At 45.3% G+C, this 23,948-nt stretch overlaps 1 long non-coding RNA gene across 2 annotated transcripts; it reads right to left on the bottom strand.

Annotated features, from left to right (window-relative positions):
* Window positions 1-2,194: 2,194 nt before the first annotated feature.
* On the bottom strand, window positions 2,195-22,326 carry LOC145554013 (uncharacterized). 2 transcript variants are annotated; one of them, XR_014090051.1, is made up of 4 exons: window positions 21,925-22,326; window positions 21,623-21,661; window positions 15,221-15,293; window positions 2,195-2,271 (listed from the first exon to the last, which is right to left on the bottom strand). It is a non-coding gene; the product is annotated as an uncharacterized LOC145554013 (long non-coding RNA). The 2 variants fall into 2 exon arrangements; XR_014090050.1 differs by lacking the exon at window positions 2,195-2,271 and having other exon boundaries at window positions 15,049-15,293; window positions 21,925-22,317.
* Window positions 22,327-23,948: the final 1,622 nt, after the last annotated feature.

Raw genomic sequence — 23,948 nt, 5'->3', positions numbered from 1 at the left:
TAATCAGAGTCAGCATTAAGCTAATTGGACTTATACAAACGGATAATCAAAAACAAGCTAGTAGCTACTAACAACCAGCCTCGCTAAAAGCTAGGAGGAGTAGTGCTAACTGCTAATCACCCATACTAACAGCTCATCAGACTTATGCTTCTACCTAGCAAGTAGCATACTAGCTAACCCCTGAAGCTACTAGCTTATAGCAGTCAAGCTAACCAGCTGATGTAATAACAATCAGTAACTTTTAGCACATAATTAAGATGGAAAGACGTAAAAACAACCAACTGGGAAAGTTGGGAATCATCTGGGTTTTTCCCAGTTCATCCAGCCACTAGAGGGTAAACAGCTAGCATACGGCGCGAGTCCGACTGCGACCACAGAGAGTGTGTGTGTGTGTGTGTGTCAGACCCGATTACCAGACTCATGACTCCAACAGAGACCAGAACCTGCTGTTTCACATCATTGTCTGCCGCGCGGCGCCCAAAACGGCAAACAGGAACCGCATTCATGCGGCGGCGGCGCCGCAGAGCCTCCCGCAGGTACACACGACCTTTGACCCCCCAGACGCTGATGTGGAGAAAAACCGCCCGCGGCAGCCCCAGAGCCAAGAGCGACTTCCTGTCGTCCGTCCAAGCTAATGCGGCGCTGCGTCGATTAGAAATCAGCGACCAGAGCCGAAGCACTGCCCCCTGCAGGTGGGAGTCAGCGTCACGCAAACCAAACGGTTTTCACCGTTTTAGCAGAAAACCTGCACTGAACTCACAAACATCGCGAAAATAAATAACGAAATCCGCTAAAAACATCGTCTTGCTTCCACGTCCTGTTGTCTTCTTTGCAGTTTCTGCCAGTAGCAACGTCCAGCTGTTCATCACGACGCAAAAAAAAACAAACAAAAAAAAAACAAAACAATTGTTTCCACTAGTGAAACCGCGGCTGGTTTTAGTAGCGATGTCATTTATCGCGATAAATACCGAAGAAGTTGGACGGATCGCAGAACAGAACAGAACAGTCACTACTTGTTTTATTGCTTCACCGTGAACACCTGCAGCAGCGGGTGGGGGAGGGGGACAAAAGGCTTAATCTGACAGTGTGTGTGTGTGTGTGTGTGTGTGTGTGTGTGTGTGTGTGTGTGTGTGTGTGTGTGTATGTGTGTCTCTCTGCTGCATAATGAGACGTTCAGACTCGGCGTGAGGCAAAACTGATCAGATGTAATGATCGATTAGAGTATTGATATGAAAAACGAGAAAAAAAAAGGAAAAAAAGGTAAAAAAGGTAAAATAATCAGTTGGTTCCAGTTTGTGTCATTCGGGCTGTTTTAACCCCTGATGGTTCTACTGGACCCAGAACATCTGCTCCACCTCCAGCCTGTTCCCCTCCTGGCCTGTGGGGGCGCCGCACCGAGAACCACTGAAGGAAATGACACAGAAACCTCTGAGAGCAACTTCCTGTTTCACCAGATTCAAACAAGATGGAGGCGTCAGATCAGAATAGATCTAGAGTCACAGATCTAGAGTCACAGATCTAGAGTTATAGATCTAGATTCTGCACACTGCTTCACTGTCTCAGGATGAAATCTGGACCTTCAGAGCCACATAGAGACGGTTAGGAAAGTCGGCCTTCTGTCAGAACATTAAACATCTGCTGCTGTTGCCATGGCAACCTCCCCCCCCCCCTCTCTCAGGCCTCCTGGTTCTGATCTGCATCCAGAACCAGAACCAGAACGCGGAGAAGCGGCGTCCGGCGCCATCCGCCGCCTTCCAAGATGGCCGCCGCGAATAAAACCCAAATCCTTCCAGTGGAAGGAAACAAAACGACTCGAACATCCAGACAAAATCTGAGGATTAAAACCTAGAAGACTTGCGGCTACGCGGCGTTTCTGCACGTTTTATTATTTTCCCCTCCATTAATCTGCGGCTGCTTCAGATATCAAACCCAGATAAGGAAGGACATTAATGCAAATATGTTTGTTTGTGTTTTTTTTTCCCCCTGCAGACGTGGGCGATGTCGCCCACTTCCAAACGACGGTCGTTCCCCCGATTAAAGCCCCGGCGTCGTAAATCATCCGCCTTCCAAGAACAGCAGCAGGGATGTGACCTTGGACAGGAGCTCCATAAAGCCGCATTATTGGATAATTGGTTCCTCAAATGGCTTCAAGCTGTCGAGACGACGGCGATCCAACAGGCAGCAGGCCGGAAAATGAGAGAGGAGCTCTAATGTCCCCGTTAACGTCCTCTCAACCGGAGGCTGAAGCCTGGAGTTACTGCAAACACAAACCTGCCGCACTAGGCAGATAACGACTAACCCAAAAACAGACAAACTTTTAAATCAACATTCTGCGGCTTTCAGAAACAGCAGCAGATGATGTCATGCGGAGGTGAGTCCAGGACTTCGGTTTGGGGTTAAAGGTCAAGTTCACAGCCAGAGAAAAGCCCGGTGTTGATTTAACTCTGAAGAGTGTGGAGTGTAAAAACACCGAACAAGTGTTAATTTAACTCTGTGGGAGTTAAATTAACACTTGTTGATTTGACTCCCACAGTGTTGATATTAACACTTTTTCATATCTAGAGTCACAGATCTACAGTCACAGATCTACAGTTATAGATCTAGAGACACAGATCTACAGTCACAGATCTACAGTTATAGATCTAGAGTTATAGATCTACAGTTATAGATCTACAGTTATAGATCTAGAGTCATAGATCTACAGTCACAGATCTACAGTTATAGATCTAGAGTCACAGATCTACAGTCATAGATCTACAGTTATAGATCTACAGTTATAGATCTAGAGTCACAGATCTACAGTTATAGATCTAGAGTCATAGATCTACAGTTATAGATCTAGAGACACAGATCTACAGTCACAGATCTACAGTTATAGATCTAGAGTTATAGATCTACAGTTATAGATCTACAGTTATAGATCTAGAGACACAGATCTACAGTTATAGATCTAGAGTCACAGATCTACAGTCATAGATCTACAGTTATAGATCTAGAGTTATAGATCTACAGTTATAGATCTACAGTTATAGATCTAGAGACACAGATCTACAGTTATAGATCTACAGTTATAGATCTAGAGTCATAGATCTACAGTTATAGATCTACAGTTATAGATCTAGAGTCACAGATCTACAGTTATAGATCTACAGTTATAGATCTAGAGTCATAGATCTACAGTTATAGATCTAGAGACACAGATCTACAGTTATAGATCTAGAGTTATAGATCTAGAGACACAGATCTACAGTTATAGATCTAGAGACACAGATCTACAGTTATAGATCTAGAGTTACAGATCTAGAGACATAGATCTACAGTTATAGATCTAGAGTCATAGATCTAGAGTTATAGATCTACAGTTATAGATCTACAGTCACAGATCTACAGTTATAGATCTAGAGTTATAGATCTACAGTTATAGATCTACAGTTATAGATCTAGAGACACAGATCTACAGTTATAGATCTAGAGTCACAGATCTACAGTTATAGATCTACAGTTATAGATCTACAGTTATAGATCTAGAGTCATAGATCTACAGTTATAGATCTAGAGTTATAGATCTACAGTTATAGATCTAGAGTCATAGATCTACAGTTATAGATCTACAGTTATAGATCTAGAGTTATAGATCTACAGTCATAGATCTACAGTTATAGATCTAGAGTCATAGATCTACAGTTATAGATCTACAGTTATAGATCTAGAGTCATAGATCTACAGTTATAGATCTACAGTTATAGATCTAGAGTCACAGATCTACAGTTATAGATCTAGAGACACAGATCTACAGTTATAGATCTACAGTTATAGATCTAGAGTTATAGATCTACAGTTATAGATCTAGAGACACAGATCTACAGTTATAGATCTAGAGACACAGATCTACAGTTATAGATCTAGAGTCACAGATCTACAGTTATAGATCTACAGTTATAGATCTAGAGACACAGATCTACAGTTATAGATCTAGAGTCATAGATCTACAGTTATAGATCTAGAGTCATAGATCTACAGTTACAGATCTAGAGTCACAGATCTACAGTTATAGATCTAGAGTCACAGATCTACAGTTACAAATCTAGAGTCACAAATCTACAGTTATAGATCTAGAGTCACAGATCTACAGTTATAGATCTAGAGACACAGATCTACAGTTATAGATCTAGAGACACAGATCTACAGTTATAGATCTAGTCATAGATCTACAGTTATAGATCTAGAGTCACAGATCTACAGTTATAGATCTAGAGTCACAGATCTACAGTTATAGATCTAGAGTCACAGATCTACAGTTACAGATCTAGAGTCACAGATCTACAGTTATAGATCTAGAGTCACAGATCTACAGTTATCTGTAGATCTTATTAAGTGATATAAACACCGGACAAGTGTTAATATCAACTCTACAGAGTTAAAGTCACACCAGGTGTGTTAAACGGACCCAAAAGAACCGACCCAGAACCAGCAGAGCACCTGAACACTTTCAGTGGGAGACGCACTTACAACCTGCTAATGCGCTAATAGCATCGCTAACTTGTCGCGTAGCACTTTGCTAACCTTTAAATCACATTACTTAAACTTTCAGCTCAGTTTGATTCCTCAAGCAGCTGTTTATGTTCATGCTTTTATTTTGAAGAGAGTGAAGCAGGTTAGCATTTCTGCGCCGATGAACAGCTGAGCCACCAATAACGGCTCGTTTCAATATTTCAAACATCAAATACACTTTAACATGCAAACAACGGGAGCCATCTTGGCGCTAACACGGAAGCTAACAGTTTCACCAAGGCTCCAACAGTTAGAGCCGATGATGTTTGTTTACAAGAAGAAACGGGGAAAAATGGGATGAGATCAAGTTTTTAATCCGAAACAGAAAAACATTTTTGACCAGGTGTAATTTAAATTACGCAGATTAAAATGAGAAGAAGAAGAAGAACGAGAGAGAAAAGAGGAGTAAAAAGAGAGAGAGAGAGACAATGGAGAGATGGAGGAAGAGGGAAATGTTTGGAGTGAGGAGCTCCTGCTTTTCAGTCCTGACAGAGTGGAATGTGAGAGAGGAGATCAATGTGGTATCACACACACACACACACACACACACACACACACACACACACACACACACACACACACACACACACACACACACACACACAGAGAAACTTGGCAGTGCCACTGAAGCTGGAAGCGCTGCCAAAAAACCGAGCCTAAAACAAAAGCCGGGCTGAACCACCGTCCGCCTCGCCCCGCGCTCGGATGGTTCGACCCGCCGAACGAACAAACGAACAGTTCCAACGAGGAACTGTTCGTTCCGACTCGACGAGAGGAAGACGAGCAGGAAGTGCTGGGATGAGGACGGAGGAGGAAACCGGATGATCCGACTTTCAGTCGTTACAGCTGGAAAACCAGACATCATCCTGAAATCTGGACCTTCAGAACCACACAGAGATGGTTACAAAATCAGCCTTCTGCTCACCTGAAGGACATTTACAGGATTAAAACACTGAATTTTCCCCAGTAAGATCCATGAATTAATCTTCAGTCTTCAGAATCGATGCTGCAGCCGACGTCTTCACAGATCTGACTGAAAATAAAATAAAAAATGATTTTACGCTCCACTGAAGACGATTAGCGACTGACGAGGACAACAAGGTGAAAATAAACAGTTTTTCCGTTTAATGATCCGTGTTTTCCCTTTTGCACAGTGCAAGAGAAAAATCTGAAGTAAAACCTTCAGGTTTTATAACCGTTTGTTCCATAAAATGCGAAGACGCAGCTAGCTTAAAAGTTGGAGCTAGCTTAAAGACAAAACTTTGCCGTTAGCATCTTTGTTGTTTCTCGTGTGGGAAAAGTCTTCAATAATTAATTCAGTATATATATTTATGTAAGAAATATAAAAATTATGTGCAGAAATAGCTTGAAAATACTTTCATTTTCAGCGTTTTTGAATAATTAGCCACGAGCTACCACTAAATGCTACATAGCTGAAATCAGGCATTGGGATTATTTTAAAGGATCTAACCAATTAAAAGCAGCTTTATGAGAAGAATTATTACATTTTTATTTGATTTTTACAATCCAAACAAAAGAAAACTTTAATTTTGAATAAAAGAATAAAATCTGAAACATGAATGCTAACCGTTAGCATTTAGCTTTACATTCCTTCCTCCTTAACTTCCTGTGAACTCCCAGGTTTAAACGCGGACAGACGAAGATTCGCGTCTGAAGTGTGATTTTTAGTTCATTTCTGTCGTTTTGTCTTCCTGAGATCACAGAGGAGGAACCGGAACAGGAAGTGAGGAAACTCAACAGGAAGACGCATCAAAGGCAGCTAAACTGGACCATCAAACATCATAGCAGGACAGGATGTTGGAGTAAAAACACCCCCAAAGACTCAGGGCAGAAATCTCCAACCATGGGATGAAAAGATCAAAACTTTGGAAATTAGAATAATAAAAATAAAACATAATTTTAATCCTGACACATGAGGGTTCGGCCATGTTGTAACTGCTGACTTTACAGTCACAACTGCCTCCACACGGAGGAGAATCCACACAAAAATCATCCCTAAAGATGCTGCCTGCTCTCAAGGTTTACTATCGGAAAGTTTAGTGGAAGGAAAAGTGTAAACACCAAAATAAATAATATAGGCTAGTTGAAGTTTTTTAAAACAGCTGACCTCCATGCCACGCCGCACTGACGCAGTTACTCACACAGCAGTCACATTTCCAGTAGGTCCAGATTCCTGTTAAAAATATTATTTTACTGGTTTTATGAATAATACGATCTCTGTAACCAGTTGTCTGGGTGGATGGGAGGATGAAGAGGTCAGATTGTGACTTTCAGGTGAAGCACCTCTCCCAAACCCAAAACACACAAGTTTTGAGGCTCCAAAACAAGTTAGCATGTCGCCGTCTTTCACCCACTAGCATAAACACGGCGCCGCCGCCGCCGCCTCCCAGAATAAGCCTGCGCCTGTAATTGGAGTGGTGTTTGTTGCCGAGAGGTGTTGAGCGTCGCTGTAATTGCCAGGCAGGCGGGTTTGACGTTCCCTGTCTCTTTTATTTTTTAAGGACCGGGTAATTAGCCGCCGGAGCCACCATCACAAGCGAACAGGTGTGGGAACCAGCAGCCGCTAACGCGCGCGCGCTGCGACGCCGCTGGCACCTCACCGACGTCACGGACCGACCTCGGCGCCGGCTGCGGCGGCGAGGAGAGCCGGCGGCTTCACCAAAAGGCTGGGAGCTGAAGATCAGCGCGATGCGTGGAGGTGAGGCTGAGTGCGGCGAGGAAACGAGCAGATTGTGAGGCAGCAGCGACAGAAAAGACACCTGTGAATGCAGCTAATAGCTCAACAAGAGCCGCCGCCGCCGCCGTGGAAACCGGTGTGTTTGCCTTCTCCTAATCAGCTCCAAACAACAAAGTACAGGGTGATGTCATTAGGTTTTCAGGTATTTCAGATAATAAATCAGTTCTAATGAATGAACTGAAACGTGATTATGGAGCAGAAGAAGAAGAAGAAGAAGAAGTCAGGAAATAAGTTAATCATCTGCGTTTGTCTCCTGAAATCTGTCATGAGGCGCAAAGAGAAAAACCTGCTTCAGATAAAGTTTTCTAATTGCAGGCAGGATGACAAAGAAAGAAAAGTAAGTGCACCCCCCGTCACTGCAGCGACCCTAGAAACTTATTAAAACTTCACTGAGACGAGGCGACAAGCGCACCAAAGTTCAGATTATTACTATTAAATAATCATCCAACTTGAAAACAAAATCGCATCGGACTCGATGCTCTGTTTTTTTTTTTGTTGTTTTTTTTTTTGGTGTCGATACACCTGAACGAGTGATTTCCACTCAGTCGGTCGGTGGGGCTGTTGTCAGTCGGTTGCCACGGCAACGGCTGCGCCTGAACAATAACGAGAGAGAAAGAAGGGCGTCGTCTTTCTGTTATTTTCCCCCTTTGCTGTGGCGAAACCGCAGCCGCTTTCATTTCTGAAAGTCCAATATTTCCAACTATCGTCAAATAGGATGACATTTTACGACGTATCCAATAAACTGTTGATCCTACAGCTGCAGCCATGAACCTCCCTCTCGGATCAATAAAGTATATTCACTCACTCACTCATTCATTCATTCAATCATGTAAAATTAAATTGTCCAGTTTTAAAAGGAGAAAATTTGTTTTGTCCTCTCTTGCATCTTGAGAAAACGTTTACAGATTTACATCGCACATGTTTTACATATCAAAACGTTGGCAATTCTATAAGCTTTAATTTAAGCCATATTTTATAAAATCGGATAAGAAATAACGGACTCAACGGCGCCTCGCTGTAGCGGCTAACAGGCTAGCCGCTAGTTAGCTTCTTGGCTAAGCGTTAGCTCTAATCTAAGCGCACATTATTCACGTAAAAGTCCAACTAGCTTAAATTATTCATCTACACTTTCCAGTCAGTGTTCAGTTTGTTTTGTTTTCAAATTATGAAGATATTGAATTTAACTTGAGGAAAACTGTATATTCCCTCTGCTAAGAAAACCCAAACATGAAAAACAAAACAGATTTAAAATGTTACATTTGACTTGATTTTAAATTATTTTTGAGCCTGAAGTGGGAACTAAAGTTAGAAATACAAAAAAACCAGATTTGAAACATTAAATTTGACTTTAATTTATGAGTTTAGAGCCTGAAGTGGGAAGTGAGACCAAAAAACAACCATTAAAAACTAAAACCAGATCTAAAATATTAAATTTGACTTGATTTTGTATGATTTTGGAGCCTAAAGTGGGAAGTAAAGAGCATAAAAACCATTAAAACACCTCAAATAGATGCAAAAAGCTAAATTTCACTTGGTTTTAAGCAACTTTAAAACCCAACAAAAGCTAGAATCACATAAAAAAACAAGCAAAAGCCAATAAGAGCGTTAAGTTTGACTTGTTTTCAAATGATTTCAAAGTGGCAGCTAAAGCTAGCAGCACCTCTGGGCTCCATCTTGGGGGAAAACATCTGGCGCGCCGACGCGGTGGCGCGCCGGCCCGTCGGAGCACGCTGCTCTCCGTCGGAGCACGCTGCTCTCCTGAGCTTACGCAAGAAAACCAGAGCTCTAACCTTGAAATCACTGCCTTTATTAGTAAAGTCATTATTAGCATTAGAAAAGCAAATGGGGCTAATAATATTTGCCATTATAGCTAAAAACGCCTATTAATCCCTAATCCAGGCACAATTAGGAGCATGGCTGGTGTTTTTTGTGAGCCGTTCTGCACCGCCATGCCGGGGAAAACGAGACAATTTAGCACCGTGGGCGGGGGGGGGAGGACTGCTCTATTCTGAACGCCGTCAGCCGCGGCGGCGGCGCTGAGTGACGGGCGGAACGGAGCCACATTTCACCGGATAAAGACAGGAGGGCGGCGGCGGGGGCGGCGCGCGGCGTTATCGGCCTCCGAACAAGTGCATCAAATCAAACGGAGAGGGGATGTTATTAAAGCAACCAAATCAAACGGAGAGGGGATGTTATTAAAGCAACCCCCCCCCCCCCCCCCCCCCCCCTTTCTGCCCGCTGCCAACTGTGACTTAATAAGCTATGCCAATTAGGGGAACAAAAAATCTGGGCGCGCGCGCGCCACCGGGGCCGCGCGCGCGCGCGCCCAGATTCGCCCGCTAACGCGTCGCCGCGTTTGTCTTTTAAAGGTTTCGACGAGGAAAAAAGAGAGATGAATGGAGTGGAATCCGCTGAAAGGAGCGGATATTTATAAGCACTAATGCAAATCACAGCAAATAATACGAACTCCAACGCCGAGACTGACGGAGAAGGAGCGTTGTTGGTGCCGTCAGGGTGGGAAGCGCAGCAGTTTAATCCGCTTTACGGCAGCGCGGCGACGACGGGCTCTGGCCTCGGTTACCGGCTGCCTCCGGTTCTACAACTGTAAATGTAAAAGTTTATAGCAATCGGTAAAAATAGACTCCACTGTGACGCATGGCGGTGGCAGCATCAGGCTGTGGGTCAGAGTTCAGGAAGCCAGAGATATTATGGGATGGATGGATGGTCAGTCGGTCTGTGTTTCTGATCCGGTCCATCCCCATCAGAACTTTCTCTCGTTTGTTTCTATAAACCAGTGGATCGTTTCCTTCCGTTTCCATGGTTTCTGCTGCGCCTGCCTGGTTTGACCTCTGACCTCTTGCAGCTCTACCTGACCTGGACTCCCAGCAGGTCCAGAACATTCTGCCGTTTCCCGGTGAAATCAGGAAGGACGAGCGGCGGCGGTTCTGATGGGCGGCGTGAAGATCACACACACACACACACACACACACTCTGTCTCTGTGTCTTTATCTTTCCAGGGATGATCCCGAAATAAACAACAACGCTGAAATCTCTCAATAATTAAAGCTCCTGATCCACTTCCTGGTTGGCGGTGACCGTGGGCGCCGCCGCCGTGGGCCGAACTGCTCACTCGCTCCTCGCTCCTCGCTCGCCCATGTTTGGAGGCCTTTGTGCGGCGGTGAGTTTCTGGCCCGGAATGAAGGCGTTAATTCAGAGAGGGAAGCTGTCATTTGGGAATCCAATCTCATCAGGAAACAAGTGGCTCTTTGTGGTTTATTCATTAGCCTGGGCCTGATTTAGCTTAGCATTCGACATGTTTCACCTCCACTTCACGGCTTTCGTTTAGACGCTGCAGCAACAATGTGCAGATTTTCAGGCAGAAGTGACAGGAAATGAAAGGAGGGATGAAGGTTTGTGGCTAAAACTGGAATAAGAAAACGATAAATTAACAGAAAACGTCTCAAATTAATTACATTTTCTCCTTTAGTCGAACAAATCAGAGTAAAACCTCCAACACATTTATCTGAAATTATTTTTAGCTGCAAAAACAGAAACTGGGGGGATTTTTTTTGTAAAGTGTAAAAGCCAAAATACAAATAAATAATTTAATTAAAAAGAAATAAAAAGCCTTTCTGCTTTCTGTAGAAAAATAGAAACACATACATAATAATAATAAATATTTTAAAATGTAAATAAAACATTAAAAATGCCACGTTGGACCACACACTCGAGTAATAATACTGAGATGGAAAGATAAGTAAATAAAAACAATAAAAATGTTATTTTTGCAATTATATATATTTAAAAAAAGGTCAATTTATTAAAAACAAACATTTTAAAAATCCCTCTTTGCGTCACACAGATTTTTTAATGTCAGGGAGGAAAAACATCAGCAAGAACCTCAGAGCTGCAGCTGCTGCCCATCAACCTGGGAAGGGTCAAAGGTCATCCCCAGGCTACCTGGAGGTCATCACTCTCCAGAGGAAACCATCTCAGACCTCAGAGCTGTCAATTATTTTAATTTAATCCTGTAATATTTCGACTTGCTGTACAACATATTTTTGTATTATTATGACTATTTTTCCTTCCACTCAACTTTCCATCAAATACACTTGGATACGTCACTCTGCAGTTTGTCAATAACTGATCATTTTCACTGATTATCAGAGAAACTGACTCACATAAATTCCCTTTTCGCTCCAATAAAGACATTTCTCAAATTGAGTGAAAATCGAAACCAAGGCCGATTTCAATTCAGACGTTTCTTTACACGCGTAAGCTCAGACAAAAAGCCGAAGTTAATTCAGAGACGTGTGAAGGACCCCGTTTGCTCGGGGCCCGTCCCGGCCTCAGGCCGCGCCCCGGCGGTTGGGAACCTCAGCCTGGTGGTTGTGTAAGCCTGTAGGGCTCTAATTAGCTGCATTCACAAACAGCAGCCGGCTCATCAAAATGCCGAGGCCTGCAGAAAGCCACAGCGGGGGTGGCAGGCCGCGCTCGTGTGTGTGTGTGTGTGTGTGGTGTGTGTGTGTGTGTGTGTGCGTGAACCTGGGCGTGATTCGTCCAAGGAGAGCGGTGCACGTGTGTTTGTGTGATACAACTATGAGAATCAAAATAAAAAGGAACATTCCGGTTATGAGTTAGAGAACCTCGGGCCCAACAGAACCGAGAGAGAGACAGAGAGAGAGGGGGGGCGAGCGAGCGAGCTGCCAAATCCGTAAATTTGTCGTCCTCCCTCCGATCTGCATTCACGGCATGGGAGCAGACAACCTCTCCGAAAACAACAACCAGGCACATCGGCGCGGTAAACAAAGGCGACACCTCGCCGTCCCTCTGCTTCCCAGCCAAGAAACAAAATGGCTTCCGAGCTTCGCTTGGAGGCAGAGCGCCAACAGAACGACCCGATTCGCTGCTAACAGGAAGTGTGGAGATGGAGATGGAAGAACTCAATGATTTCTGAAATCCAGCTACACTGGAGTCTCATTTGATGCGTTTAACGCTGTGGTCGCGACAGAATATTTCAGGTTTTAGATTTAATGCCAACATGTTGCAGTAAAAATGACAATTTCATGCCCTCTGTAAAGCTCGGTGGTGGCGGGGTAATGATACGGGCAAAATGAACGTCAAACACAGCTAACACCTTTAGCTAATGCTAACTGCCTTAGCTAATGCTAACTCCCTTAGCCAATGCTAACTACCTTAGCTAATGCTAACTACCTTAGCTAATGCTAACTACCTTAGCTAATGCTAACTACCTTAGCTAATGCTAACTACCTTAGCTAATGCTAACTACCTTAGCTAATGCTAACTACCTTAGCTACATGGGTACCATTTATCAGGATTCCCACTGCAGATCTTGATGATGAACTGATTGTTTCCTGCTACTAATCGTAAACTGTTCACACAGGAACCTGTTCATGCAGGAATCTGTTCATATAGGAATCTGTTCATACAAGAACCTGTTCATAAAGGAACCTGTTCATACAAGAACCTGTTCATACAATAACTTGTTCACACAGGAATCTGTTCATGCAGGAATCTGTTAATACAAGAATCTGTTCATATAGGAATCTGTTCATACAAGAACCTGTTCATACAAGAACTTGTTCACACAGGAATCTGTTCATCCAGGAACTTGTTCACACAGGAATCTGTTCATACAAGAACCTGTTCATACAAGAACCTGTTCACACAATAACTTGTTCACACAGGAATCTGTTCATGCAGGAATCTGTTCATACAAGAACCTGTTCATAAAGGAATCCGTTCACACAGGAATCTGTTCATGCAGGAACCTGTTCATACAGGAACCTGTTCACCCAGGAACCTGTTCATACAGGAATCTGTTCACACAGGAAACTGTTCACACAGGAACCTGTTCACACAGGAATCTGTTCATACAAGAACCTGTTCATACAGGAACCTGTTCACACAGGAACCTGTTCATACAGGAACCTGTTCATACAAGAACCTGTTCATACAGGAACCTGTTCACACAGGAATCTGTTCATACAGGAACCTGCTCACACAGGAACCTGTTCATACAGGAACCTGTTCACACAGGAACCTGTTCATACAGGAATCTGTTCACACAGGAACCTGTTCACACAGGAATCTGTTCATACAAGAACCTGTTCATACAGGAATCTGTTCATACAGGAATCTGTTCATACAAGAACCTGCTCATACAAGAACTTGTTCACACAGGAACCTGTTCATAAAGGAACCTGTTCACACAGGAATCTGTTCATACAAGAACCTGTTCACACAATAACTTGTTCACACAGGAATCTGTTCATGCAGGAATCTGTTCATACAAGAACCTGTTCATAAAGGAATCCGTTCACACAGGAACCTGTTCATGCAGGAATCTGTTCATATAGGAATCTGTTCATACAAGAACCTGTTCATACAGGAACCTGTTCACACAGGAACCTGTTCACACAGGAACCTGTTCATACAGGAACCTGTTCATACAGGAACCTGTTCATACAGGAACCTGTTCACACAGGAACCTGTTCATACAGGAATCTGTTCATATAGGAATCTGTTCATACAAGAACCTGTTCATAAAGGAACCTGTTCATACAAGAACCTGTTCATAAAGGAATCCGTTCACACAGGAATCTGTTCACCCAGGAACCTGCTCACACAGGAACCTGTTCATACAGGAACCTGTTCACCCAGGAACCTGTTCATACAGGAATCTGTTCACACAGGAAACTGTTCACACAGGAATCTGTTCACACAGGAATCTGTTCACCCAGGAACCTGCTCACACAGGAACCTGTTCATACAGGAACCTGTTCACCCAGGAACCTGTTCATACAGGAATCTGTTCACACAGGAAACTGTTCACACAGGAACCTGTTCACACAGGAATCTGTTCATACAAGAACCTGTTCATACAGGAACCTGTTCACACAGGAATCTGTTCATACAGGAATCTGTTCATACAGGTGTACGACCCCAAAGCTTCCCGCTGACGTCGCCCAGCACCGCTCCGTTTACAGCAGTCAACATGGCCGCCGCCGTCAACCCATCGCTTACAAAATCAACACCAGCCTTTGAATCTTTAAAAACTTTCAGATACGATTCAGAACTAGTTCAAACTGGATTTTTTTTGGGGGGTGAAAAGATCAGAACCGGCCCGTGAAAAAGTCGCATTTGGGTCTCATTAGCCTGATGTGTGAGGTTAGCCTAAAAGCCGACTGGATGCCGTAACACAAATAGAGTCCATAGATGGTAACAGGAAGTTGACATGGTGTGGATTTTATAAATCAGTTTATCTTCAAATTACATGAAAATAATCCCAAAAGTTCAGTTTCCTTAACGCCATCGGCTCCTCGACACAGTCGGACCAACAACAAACCAACCGAACTGCGTTTCATGGCTTCTTCTGTCTCATTTTCCAGCTTCAGACCTTAAAACCATCATCAGCAGCACAAAGATTCACAACAAGAGCTTAACAAAAACCAGCAGCACCAACAACCATCAAGACGAGGCAACAGAAGAATAAAATGAGTGAATGAGCCGCGATATAAAAACCCAAACAATGCATGCAATCACCAGGGTTGTGCACCGATCTCAGCAACGCGCGCCGGCAGGAAAGGATAAGAGCAGCAAAATCAGAAAAACAGGAAGTCTCCATCAGGAGCGAAAATAAAAGACAATATAAACACCGCAGGGTTTTGGTCAGCCTCGGAAATGTCACTGAAAAACAACACGAAAGTCAAACAGAGAGACATGTCAACCTAGCAGCTGATTTCTCAGAGAACAAGACGCTCCAGAAGAAAACCCAAACACTGCAGGAATATTCAAACAGCCACCAGCGAGCAGGTGTAGGGAGAGAAGGAGGGACTGAGGGAAAAAAAAGACAGGATGAGGAGGAAGTAGAAGGAGACGGTGACGTACTTGAGCCGGAGAAATGTCCGCTCCCCAGGGAGGTGGGTCCGTTCTTTCCACTGCTAACAGGAGGGGAAAACATCTACAAGACAAACACAGAGCAGATTACCTCCGAGAGCCCTGACGCTGCAAACAGCCAGAGAAACATCTCCACAGTTACGGCACTGCACTGGGGCTCATGGAGCGCTTCACTCCAAAACCTCACGCCTGCAGCTGGACGCAGCTCATCCGCTGCGTGTTTTAAATAGTTTTGTCTTCATATAATGACTTGGACCGGGTTTGATCATCAAGCAGCGTCACTTAATATCCTGATTAATCCGGGATCGGGGTTAGTTTTATGTCACGGGGGGTCGTTTCACGTCGTCATTAAACATCAAGTCAGAAAGGCTCAGTCAAAGTCTAGGATCAAGTCCAGTCCAACGACACAAAAGGGAGGTAGGAGATCTGAAAAGTCGTCAAATCCCAATTTGAGGGTCCAACACTGACTGAGAGTCAAATCTTACACCAAGACGGTCAAAGTCTTGAACTTGGTCTCGATTCTGGCTAGTTAAGTCCAAACACGGTCATGTGAAACACGAGGAGCAGGTGAAACCTCAACGCAAGACTAACCAGAAGGTCCGACAACAGTTTACGTCCATAATCCACTAAAGATTGGCAACTTCTGCATCACAGCCAACATCTGGAGCAATCAAGGCCACAACAAGAGCGAGTCCAATATCAAGACTTCCTTAGTCAAGACCAGCAACACCCAACTCTGTCTGAAACTGAGGTTAGCTCTAAGGTCCGATAAATTACAGTCCTAACCGGAAGGTGTAGGTCCAACAGGTGCAACACCAAGAGTGACTCATCCAGAGTCAAACAATTTAGACCTCAGGTTTGGTTCAATGAGTCCACAGTTATGGTTGGCAAGTCCATGGTGGAGAACAAGACATGTGAAGACAAAGACAACGCTAAAGGAAGGTAGCTTCCAGGTCCAACAAGCATAAAGTTATCAGTAAGTCCAAGGTAGACCGACAAACCAAACCAAGAGTAGCGTGTGAATCTCCGGCCCTAAAACTGGATTTCCACACCGCAAGACCAAAATCCTGATCTCATCTGGAATGAAATGCTTGGCCAACATTAGCTGCATCGTGGTTACGGCGGTCTAGTCCAACATGGCTGTAAATACAGGGAGTGAGTCCAAGACGAGGTACAGCAGTTCAACAAGTCAATGAGGTTAAAATCCAGATGATGTAAAGATCTGGTTAGAAAGTCTAGAGACAAGACGAGGACACAGGCAACGTCCAACATCCCCAACCCGATGACAGAAACTCACAACACGACCCGCACTTAGTTTCTGACCTCAAACTTCATACACACCCAGATTCAAGTCTTAAGTCGAGATGAGCAACATTCAGGTCAGGCCTCACATAGTCAGTCCCAAATAAAGACCAACAGGTACAATCCTGCCCCGAGTCCAAGTCCTGTCCAAAGAGACAGACGGTATACCGATCCTGCCCCGAGTCCAAGTCCTGTCCAAAGAGACAGACGGTATACCGATCCTGCCCCGAGTCCAAGTCCTGTCCAAAGAGACCGACGGTATACCGATCCTGCCCAGAGTCCAAGTCCTGTCCAAAGAGACCAATAGGTACAATCCTGCCCCGAGTCCAAGTCCTGTCCAAAGAGACAGACGGTATACCGATCCTGCCCAGAGTCCAAGTCTTGTCCAAAGAGACCGACGGTATACCGATCCTGCCCCAAGACCAAGTCCTGTCCAAAGAGACGGACGGTATACCGATCCTGCCCCGAGTCCAAGTCCTGTCCACAGAGACAGACGGTACACCGATCCTGCCCCGAGTCCAAGTCCTGTCCAAAGAGACAGACGGTATACCGATCCTGCCCAGAGTCCAAGTCCTGTCCAAAGAGACAGACGGTATACCGATCCTGCCCAGAGTCCAAGTCCTGTCCAAAGAGACAGACGGTATACCGATCCTGCCCCAAGTCCAAGTCCTGTCCAAAGAGACAGACGGTATACCGATCCTGCCCAGAGTCCAAGTCTTGTCCAAAGAGACCGACGGTATACCGATCCTGCCCCAAGTCCAAGTCCTGTCCAAAGAGACAGACGGTATACCGATCCTGCCCCAAGTCCAAGTCTTGTCCAAAGAGACAGACGGTATACCGATCCTGCCCCAAGTCCAAGTCCTGTCCAAAGAGACAGACGGTATACCGATCCTGCCCCCAGTCCAAGTCCTGTCCAAAGAGACCAACAGGTACAATCCTGCCCAGAGTCCAAGTCCTGTCCAAAGAGACAGACGGTATACCGATCCTGCCCCAAGTCCAAGTCCTGTCCAAAGAGACAGACGGTATACCGATCCTGCCCCGAGTCCAAAGAGACAGACGGTATATCGATCCTGCCCCCAGTCCAAGTCCTGTCCAAAGAGATGGTGAGTAAACCCAAAGCAAAGAACAGACCATGTATAAATAAGGCAGGATCAGCCGAGTTCACCGCAAGACCAATGGATCCAGTCAAATCCCAACCGAGTCAAGTTCAAAGTCCGGTTCCAACGAGTCCAAAGGTTCGGCGAAACCAAGACTCGAGATCCGAATCTCTGCCTGTTCAGACCAACGACTGATCAATGCAGATTCAGTTTCCTCTCAGTCAAGTCTGCGAAACTGACACCAAGTCAGAAGTAGTCAGATCCCCAATGATCCAGTCAAACCCAAACTGATCCAGTCAGGTCCCCAATGATCCAGTCAGGTCCCCAATGATCCAATCAGGTCCCCAATGATCCAGTCAGGTCCCCAATGATCCAGTCAGGTCCCCAATGATCCAGTCAGGTCCCTAAATGATCCAGTCAGGTCCCCAATGATCCAGTCAGGTCCCCAATGATCCAGTCAGGTCCCTAAATGATCCAGTCAGGTCCCCAATGATCCAGTCAGGTCCCTAAATGATCCAGTCAGGTCCCCAATGATCCAGTCAGGTCCCCAATGATCCAGTCAGGTCCCCAATGATCCAGTCAGGTCCCCAATGATCCAGTCAGGTCCCCAATGATCCAGTCAGGTCCCTAAATGATCCAGTCAGGTCCCCAATGATCCAGTCAGGTCCCTAAATGCTCCAGTCAGGTCCCTAAATGATCCAGTCAGGTCCCCAATGATCCAGTCAGGTCCCAAATGATCCAGTCAAACCCAAACTGATCCAGTCAGGTCCCTAAATGATCCAGTCAGGTCCCCAATGATCCAGTCAGGTCCCCAATGATCCAGTCAGGTCCCTAAATGATCCAGTCAGGTCCCTAAATGATCCAGTCAGGTCCCCAATGATCCAGTCAGGTCCCTAAATGATCCAGTCAAACCCAAACTGATCCAGTAAGGTCCCCAATGATCCAATCAGGTCCCCAATGATCCAGTCAGGTCCCCAATGATCCAGTCAGGTCCCCAATGATCCAGTCAGGTCCCTAAATGATCCAGTCAGGTCCCAATGATCCAATCAGGTCCCCAATGATCCAGTCAGGTCCCCAATGATCCAGTCAGGTCCCCAATGATCCAGTCAGGTCCCTAAATGATCCAGTCAGGTCCCCAATGATCCAGTCAGGTCCCCAATGATCAGTCAGGTCCCTAAATGATCCAGTCAGGTCCCCAATGATCCAGTCAGGTCCCTAAATGATCCAGTCAGGTCCCTAAATGATCCAGTCAGGTCCCCAATGATCCAGTCAGGTCCCTAAATTATCCAGTCAAACCCAAACTGATCCAGTCAGGTCCCCAATGATCCAGTCAGGTCCCCAATGATCCAGTCAGGTCCCCAATGATCCAGTCAGGTCCCTAAATGATCCAGTCAGGTCCCTAAATGATCCAGTCAGGTCCCCAATGATCCAGTCAGGTCCCTAAATGATCCAGTCAAACCCAAACTGATCCAGTAAGGTCCCCAATGATCCAATCAGGTCCCCAATGATCCAGTCAGGTCCCCAATGATCCAGTCAGGTCCCCAATGATCCAGTCAGGTCCCTAAATGATCCAGTCAGGTCCCTAAATGATCCAGTCAGGTCCCCAATGATCCAGTCAGGTACCTAAATGATCCAGTCAGGTCCCCAATGATCCAGTCAGGTCCCTTAATGATCCAGTCAGGTCCCTAAAAGATCCAGTCAGGTCCCCAATGATCCAGTCAGGTCCCCAATGATCCAGTCAGGTCCCCAATGATCCAGTCAGGTCCCTAAATGATCCAGTCAAACCCAAACTGATCCAGTAAGGTCCCCAATGATCCAATCAGGTCCCCAATGATCCAGTCAGGTCCCCAATGATCCAGTCAGGTCCCCAATGATCCAGTCAGGTCCCTAAATGATCCAGTCAGGTCCCCAATGATCCAGTCAGGTCCCTAAATGATCCAGTCAGGTCCCTAAATGATCCAGTCAGGTCCCCAATGATCCAGTCAGGTCCCTAAATGATCCAGTCAGGTCCCTAAATGATCCAGTCAAACCCAAAATTATCCAGTCAAACCCAAACTGATCTAGTCAGGTCCCCAATGATCCAGTCAGGTCCCCAATGATCCAGTCAGGTCCCCAATGATCCAGTCAGGTCCCTAAATGATCCAGTCAGGTCCCTAAATGATCCAGTCAGGTCCCCAATGATCCAGTCAGGTCCCTAAATGATCCAGTCAAACCCAAACTGATCCAGTAAGGTCCCCAATGATCCAATCAGGTCCCCAATGATCCAGTCAGGTCCCTAAATGATCCAGTCAAACCCAAAATGATCCAGTCAAACCCAAAATGATCCAGTCAAACCCAAACTGATCCAGTCAGGTCCCTAAATGATCCAGTCAGGTCCCCAATGATCCAGTCAGGTCCCAAATGATCCAGTCAAACCCAAACTGATCCAGTCAGGTCCCTAAATGATCCAGTCAGGTCAAAGGTCGGGTCCAGCAAATCAAAGACATGATGGTTTGTCCACGACGACAAACCTCCAAATTCAAGTCTGACTTAAACGGACAAGTTGCCGAGTCAGCAGCTTTTCGGGCCCCTGAGGGTCACGACGTGTCTCTCGAGCGTCTTTACTCAGAGTGAGATCCAAGTCAGGAAACCCGTCCAGCTTCCGGTCAACCGGCCAGAGTCCAATCTGTGCATTCCGTCTAAAATCCACGAGGCTTCGATCGTCTCGAGTTTCTTGGCTGGAATCTGGAAAGTTCGGGAACAAACCGTCTCAAACTCAAGGATTTTCCAGACCGAGGTCGAGTCCGAACGCTTGTCTGTGTGGAAGAGCAGGACGTCCGTCCAGAGAGTCCAGAGAGTCCAGACAGTCCGGACAGCAGAGCGGACGGACCGGAGACTCTCCGGCTCGTTTCGATCGACGCCCAGTCATCATAAAAAGACAAAAAAAAAACCACGCAGGAGGAGAGAAGCGAAACTCGCCGTCAGGGTCACTTTGGTGGGTTTGTCCTGGAGTGAAGCGACCCATTCAGACTGAAACCGTCACCGCCGCCTCGCTCTGCAACCAGCCCGGCTAAAGGCGCCTGACCCTGGCGGCGGGGGGAAAAAAACTCCACGGTTTTCAGGGGAAAACGCCGGAAACGCGGCAGTTTTCCCCGGATCCTAATCTGGATTAGCGGCGTCTCTCTCCGTCGGCAAACGGCCGCGTAGGGAGATGATCGCATAAATTAGAGAGACGAGGCTCGTTGGAGCTGCTGCCCTCCTTTGTTTCAACGCGCCGACGGAGGATGCAGCAAAAAAAAAAACATAAAATTACAAAAATTAACGCAAAGTTTGACATCAGTCTGACGGAGGATGTTGGAGAAAGCGGGAGAATTAGGGAATATTTAGATTACAGTGGTTTTATTGGGACCTGCTGCGGAACATTTATATTTAAAACTCTTTAAATTAGTTGTTAACTGTAATATATATATATATATATATATATATATATATATATATATATATATATATATATATATATATATATATATATTTAACAACGTTTCTCTGCAGGCCTCATTCTACGTCAATTCAAAACATTTTCATTTTTTTTCTCCCCTCTGCGCGCCTCGGCGCATTTCAGGCTGTTTCAGTTTCTCTTTTCCCTCCTCTTCCTCACAGAAGTTGCTCCCAGAGGGGGGAGGAAGAGGCGCAAAATAAAAAAAAACACACACGTGTGTGTGTGTGTGTGTGTGTGTGTGTGTGTGTGTGTGTGTGTGTGTGTGTGTGTGTGTGTGTGTGTGTGTGTGTGTGTGTGTGTGTGTTTCGGTCGGGGGTTTGATTTCCTGTCCGTCAACTTCAAAAACACACAAGCAGAGAGGAAGAAATTCACATCAAGTTTGGAGATAAAATCCTGTTTTTCTCTCTTTTGTTTTTTAATGTCATGCATTTTTGCAAATCCAGCAACAAAACAAACAAAAATAAAAAAAAAATCAGAATAAAAATCATGAAAAGGACTTAAAATGAGATATACTACCATGGATGGTGGGAACATTTTCAAATCGCTGTTTGGCATCTACAAGACAACAGAATTACTGATGCAGCATCACAATTATCACACACACACACACACACACACACACACACACACACACACACACACACACACACACACACACACACACACGCACACGCACACACACACGCAGAGGCAGAAAATCAAATTCAAACAGCATTTTATGCACAGAGTTTCTGTAAGTTTCACTCCAAGCTGGAGTCGCCGCCGCGCGGCAGCCGCCGCCGCCGCGCGACCGCCGCGCAGCCGCCGCGTCTCCTTACCGCGCTGAAGTCCAGCAGGTCGCTCAGCTCCTTGTCGGTTCCCAGCGCGGCCATCCGCTGCTGGTGGTGATGATGATGATGATGATGCATTTTAGCTAAAAATCACCTACAAACATGGACAGAGAGATGGAGACAGGAGGAAGAGGAGGAGGAAGAGGAGGGAGGGAGGGAGGGAGAGGAAGAGCGGAGGGGTTCTGTGCGCACCGGGTCGCTTCTTTTGCGGGTTTTTTTCAGTTTTCTTTTCCCTCCGCGGCGGAATAAATAAATCCAGAAAAACGAGCCGCGGGCAGCAGCGGGACTCGAACCGGCTTCGCGCTCCGAGCTGCGGCTTCGCTCCGAGTCCCGGTTCCTGATTACAGGAAATAAAACTAACTGGCAGGAAATAAAAAAGAAGAGAAGAATAAGAAGAAGAGCGGAGTGTTTTCGCGTTGTTTCTCTCTCTTCCCCCCCCTCCTCTTCCTCCTCCTCCTCTTCCTCGCTCTTCTTTTTTTCCACCCAGAGGGGGAAAAAAAAGCGGAGCGTTTCAGACAGAAGCGGGATGCTCGCCGCTCCCCAACCCGCCTGGCGGCGCGCTCCTGCCGGCTGCTGGAGATCTCTCTCTCCCCCCTCCACCTCCACCACCACCACGCAGGACGGAGCCCACGCGTGGCGCTGGCTGGCTGCGTGAGAAACGCGGGGAGTTGCGGCCACCGAGCTCACAGCTGCTGCGGCTGCGGGAGCAGAAACTCTGAGCTGGAAACGGGACGAGACGCTTCGACTGACTGGCGCTTTGACGCGGCGGTGATTGGCTGCTTTCACCCGCGAACAAACACAGGTGCGCCTCCACGAATCACGCGCGTTTTTTTACCCCACCAGGAGCCCCACGCAGCCCACGCGGCGGGGAGCGTCAAGTTGTTCCGTGGTCGCGTTAAAGTTTCCGCTCAAACGTCCAGGAAAAAAAAAACATGATTTTAAAGGAAGGAGCCGTTTGGATTGGTTCAATGGAAAGTTTAGTGGAAGGAAAAAATGCGCAAAACAGCAAAAAAAAAAAACAAACAAACCCAAAAAAACAAACTTGTCCCGAAATATTTTCTTTTATTTTCCAGGTTTTTTGTCACAAAAATAAAAAAGTGCAACAGAAGCTGCACGGCGTTCAAGCATAAATCAGTGGAAAGTTCAGTGGAAGGAAGAAATGACAACACATTTTTATCAAACTATAGTTAAAAGAAGTAAAATAATAATAAAAAAAAGTTACATTTAATTTTATGGGTTCGTGAACTTCTTGGGGTTCGATTTCAAGATGGCCGCATGTGTTCGTAGAAAGTTAAGTGGAAGAAAAAAAAACTTACCAAATAGGGAAAAATTAATGTTTATCCAGAAACAGTTTTGATTTGTTGAAGTGATTCAGCTTCAAAGCAACAACAAATAAAAAAACGTGATGATCGTAGCAGGACAAGAAGTTCTGAAGAAGCTCTCAGGAAAGTCAGGTGGAAGGAAAAACTGTGGTAGAAAAAAACACAAACGGCGAGAGGAACTGCAGCTTTCAGAGGATCTGAATCTAAACATAAATAATTGTTTTGCTCTGAAATCATTTCATCATCATCATCATCATCATCATCATCATCATCATCATCATCATCATCATCATCATCATCATCATCATCATCATCATCAAACGCCCCCTGGTGGGAGGCCGCAGTACTGCATGCTGGCTTCTCAACGTTTCATGTTGCTGCAAATATTCAAGTTTTATGAATTTAGCTCAAAACTAATTAGAAACATGAAATCATTTTTTTTTAAAAATCTTAGAAATTATTCAGTAAATCACTTTGTTTCTCATAAATTCGTTTTTTTTCCTCATTATTTGAGGTTTATTTTCAATTTTATGATTTTTTTTCTTCTTGTACAACTTTATTCTGAATATTTAAAATTTATTTCTCATGACTTTATTTTCAAATTCATGGTTTTTAAGGGCCTCAAACGGCCCGCGGGCCTCACTTTGGCCCCCCCCCCCCTGATCTAAACCATCCCATAATATCTGTTTC

This window comes from Poecilia reticulata, chromosome 12, assembly GCF_904066995.2.
Source record: "Poecilia reticulata chromosome 12, P_reticulata-male-v2, whole genome shotgun sequence".
Classification (NCBI taxonomy): domain Eukaryota; kingdom Metazoa; phylum Chordata; class Actinopteri; order Cyprinodontiformes; family Poeciliidae; genus Poecilia; species Poecilia reticulata.
Note: the sequence above shows the minus strand (reverse complement) of the source record. Positions and strands in the feature narration are given on the sequence as shown.